Genomic DNA, 4,574 nt, shown 5'->3' with positions numbered 1-4,574 from the left:
TCAGTCGGCAGAAAGCTGGTCCCTCAGGGCAGTCCCAGCTTCTGAGCTCCGCGTCCCCCCCCAACTCTGGGACCTCGGCGTGCCCCCCGCACTCCCGAGACTCCGTTTCTTCGCCTGCAGGATGGGGCTCCCAGTGGTAATGACGTCAGAGGATTGCTGTGAGGGACAATGGGTGAACACAGAGACCAGAGTGTGCCTGGCCCTCAAACCAAAAAACCAAACCCCTTGTTGCTGAGTTGATGTCGACTCATGGTGACCCCTTGTGTGTCAGAGTAGAGCTGTGCTCCGTAGGGTTTTCCTGGCTATAATCTTTACAGAAGCAGATCACCAGGCCTTTCTTCTGCAGTGCCACTGGGTGAGTTTGAACTTCCAACCTTTGAGTTAACAGCCAAACACAAGCCATTTGTGCCACCAGGGCCCTCAGTAAGTGCTGTGTAGATGTGTGTTGAGTAACCAGTAAGCACACACACACACCCCCACACCCACACCCACAACACACACGCAGACACACACACAGACACACATACACACACACACACACATCACCTGGGGAATCCTCACCCTCTGGAGATGGATCCCATTTTGCATTCACAGAGCGGCTTATTTCTGCTGGAGGGACACAGGTGTGAGGGGCGGGGCTGCCGCTACCTGCTCCACCCTCTAATGGCGAGTGCTGGTCACTGAATTGGCACCTCGGTGAGGCCGAGAGGAGACATCCCCATGGGGGCCACCACCAACCGTGCCCACAGTTTCTCTTGCGGTCCCAGGAATTAGGACTCCATTGCTACAGGAGTTCCTGAAGTAATGCTGGTCAGCCAGGGGACCCGCTGCGCTCGGAAATGTGACCTGAGGTAGGGAGGGGGCTGCGGGGGACATCGGTCAGGGAGCTGGTGTTGGCAAAAGACCTCCCGATGGCTTTGGCAGGTTTGCTGGGAAATCGTGAAGCTTTGCTATGATTTCTGCTAATGTGTCTCCCCGATAGCCGGCTCTGGGGGCCACCAGGGCAACCTGCAAAGTCCAGGACACCAGTGCCGGGGGTGGCCTGTTCGTCTGCCCCGCAGCACGGCCCACTTCCCTGTCGCCAGCTACCAGTTCACTCTGAGCCAGCCACATCAGGGCAGTAGGCCCCAGCCTTGTCCAGCTCTGGGAGGAAGGGCCGGCTTCTGGTGAGACAGAGGAGAGAGAAGAGGGCACAGAGAGGGCCACTCGAGGTCCACACATGGCTCGCCACCTCTTGGGTGGGCTTTGGTGAGGCAGCGGGGGCCCTACTGCCGAGCTGAGCCAGGGTGCTCTTGGCCCGGGGGACGGTGCACTCCCAGCGGCTTGCAAGGTGCCAGGTGTGCTGGGAGGGCTCTGAGGACCAGCTGAGGCAGAGGAGCAGCGAGAGGCTCCCCAGATCCGGAGGCCGGGGGCGAGCCTCACTGCAGCTGAGCAAAGGGCGCCCGGTGCTCCCAGCCCTCTCCCAGCCCCTTCACAGGCCCTGTCCCCTTTGGCACCAGCCTTGCGATCCCCCACAGGGCTTCTGTGTGTCAGACACGCCTGTCTGTGTCCCCCAGCCCTAGGGCTCTCCTCTTCGAGCTGATCAGTCCTTGCGGGAAGGCCCTGGCAGAGAAACAAGCAAAACCCGACCCATTGCCTTCGGGTCGATCCCCAGCCCAGCAGGACAGAGTAGAACTGCCCCGCAGGGTTTCCAAGGCTGTAATCTTTACGGGAGCAGATCACCAAGTCTTTCTTCCACGGAGCAGCTAGTGGGTTTGAACTGCCGACCCTTTGGTCAGCAGCCAAGGGCTTACCCACTAAGCCGCCAGTGCTCCTTCCTATAGGGAAAGCTTCCCCTAAATCAGGGCAGGCGAGGCCTTGGGCCCCAGGCCCCAGCGAGGCCATCCTGGGGCTGGCTTGGGCGGCTGAGAAGGTGCTGCCTCCGGCTCTCAAGGGGACATCACTGTTGTTGCCCTATTCTACAGGCGAGGAAGCTGAGGCACAGAGAGGTCAGCACTTGCCCAGTCACAGAGCTGGGAATAGGCGGAGGCGGGATTTGAACCCAGAAGTCCAGAGCGCTGGGTTCACGTGTTCACGATGCAGCGGTGGCGTTGTCACATCTGAAGGTGGCTTTGGGGAGTCTGCATGGGGAGATGTTGCCCTTCTGGGCTGCTTCTTCCCCGAGGCCCTGGTCGCTAAGGTGGGAGGAGGAGCTCGCTGGATGCTGAGCGCCCAGCGACGGCCCTGGCTCCGGAGAGCAAGGTCTCAGGGGACATAGCCATTTGAGTAAAGCCCCCTGAGGGAGCCTGGAGCTTCGAAGGCTGGGGATCATCCACTGGCTTTCAGATGGCACTCTGGGGGGTGGGGGCTGGGCACCTAGAAGGTGCTTCCTGGGCTGTGAGGGTGAGGAGGGGCCAAAGGCACCCACCCCGCTTCTGTCTCAGCCATTTTCTGGGTGTCCCTGTAAGATTACTGTACTGAAAAGGGGGAGCCCCTGCCTTTGTCCAGCAGACAGGCCTTTCCCAAAGTCCAACCTCAGGGAAGTTGGTCCCTGCCCGAGCTGGGCAGTGAGTGCATGTGGATGGGGGACCTTCCCCTGAGGCTCTCCTCTGCCAACTAGGCCCCTGCCGGGCCTTGCTGGTCACATCCAAGCTGGGCTGATGGTTCCTTGGTGGCCTGGCCCCTGCTGGGGGTCAGGCTCTGGCGGGTCTGCTCTGCCTCCTATCCCTTCACTGGTTCCTAGTGTCTCCCTCCTCGAAGCCCCCAGGCCACCGCGGGTCAAGCAGCAGTCTAGTGACTGCTGGGTTCTGAGTCCAGGCATTCTGGTTTCCTGAAGGAGAAGCCTGGGAAGCTTCCAAAGTGGGGAGTGTGGGAGGCTGGCCCCGGGAGCCTCAGCCTGGGGGGTCACACACCTATAGGCCCATCCCCCAGGTGGCTGGCTGAGGGCCTTTGTGGTCCTGGAACCAAGAGAAGACGCGGGGGGTGTTTGTGTTGGTCGGCTGCAGCGTCCCTCCCTAGGGAAACCGTTAGTCACTCTGGCGCGGTCTGTGGCAGCCAGAGTGCCGAGAGCCTGGGGACCCTGCCAGGGGGTGCAGAGCCCTGGTGGCTGGGCGGGCGGGAGCCCCAGGGTTGAGGGTGAGCCCTGTGTGGCCCTAAGTTTTCCCAGAGTGGGTGCAGCTGGGACTCTGTGCGTCTGTCGGTGTGACTGTGAGTGTCTGCACGTGTGTGTGCCAGTTGGGCACGCCGGGTCCTATCATATCTGCGTTTCAGCACACCCGCCCCAGGAGGCAGTGTGGACCTGGGTTGGAGTCTTTATCCACATGGCCAGCTGGGTGACCCTGAACATCCCAGCCACCCACAACAGGGAAATGAGATGAAGGAGGCCAGCCCCCCTAGGGCTCGGGGAGGATTCCGGGGTCCTGAGCATCAGGAGCTCAGCAGACAGAGATGACACAATAAACAAGAGTGATAGGGTCTTACCAGTGGGACGCCCCGGACAGGCCACTCGACCAACTCTGAGCCTCAGTTTCCCCGTCTATAGAATGGGGATAATAAAGAGGCTGACCTCATGGCTCTTGGTACACCAGAAGAGCTATTAGTATCATTACGGTTGTGTTCCTTCAGCCCCTCCTTGTCAGTGGTCAGACACAGGGCAGAACTTTTCCTGTAGGTGGAAGGAGCGGCTGCAGTTCCCTCAGCAAGGAAAATGGTGGGAGGGGAGGGTTTTCCAGGTACTGCTGGTTGGGTCCTGTGACAGCTGGAGTGTGGAGGCAGGGGGCTGGATGCAATGGCTCAGAAGGCTTTAAGAGGTGTGGCTCTGGCTTCTAACCCCTACCTCGAGGAGGCGCCTGTTTCCCGGGGGGTGGGGTGCGGGTGGGGGTGGAGGTGGGAGCCTGGCCTATTTGGGGCGGCTTGCTGTGGTGGTCTTGCAAAGCCTGGGATTTGCCCCGGGATTCCTGGGGCTTGAGCATGGCTATGCGCGCCCGCTCTGCTCTGGGCTCCGGGCTTCGGGCTCTGGGCTCTGGGCTCTGACTCAGCAGAAAGAGGGCCCGGAGCCTCAGCCCTGCTCTGCCAGGGGCTGCTTAGCTGGCCTGGGCCCAGCCGGGCCGCTGTGCCTGGCCAGCTGGTGCGAACATCTGCAGAGACTCCCTGAGCCTCACCCCTGGCCAGGTCCTTCCAGCAGGCTGTGGGCACTCTTGGGCCCCCCTGGAGCCCTGGGCTCCGCCCTTGCTGGGTCCGTCTCCATCCCTCCACCTGCCTGGGGGCTCTGCGGGGTCCTCCATGAGATTTCCTGAGGCTGGCTGGAGGGTCTGGGGGCATGGGCCGCCTCTGGATCTCGGTCTCTCCATCTGTAAAACAGAGAGATCAGACTGGCCGCTTCCACGACCCCCACTCCAGCCTCTGTCAGGGGCTGGGCCCACTCTGCAGGCCAGGCCTGGCTCGCTGTGCTGCTGCCCACCTCCCCTGTGACCCCAGCTGCTCAGTCTGGCCACCCCGAAATGTGGCCCCGAGTCCTGGCCCTGCGAAGGCGGGCCGCCCAGCTCGCGGCTCAGGCCACGGCAGCCAGCAGGCAGCTGGGCCGGCCTGGCCGGGCT

Source organism: Trichechus manatus, unplaced genomic scaffold (genome assembly GCF_000243295.1).
Source record: "Trichechus manatus latirostris isolate Lorelei unplaced genomic scaffold, TriManLat1.0 scaffold00214, whole genome shotgun sequence".
In the NCBI taxonomy this organism is placed as follows: Eukaryota; Metazoa; Chordata; class Mammalia; order Sirenia; family Trichechidae; genus Trichechus; species Trichechus manatus.
Note: the sequence above shows the minus strand (reverse complement) of the source record.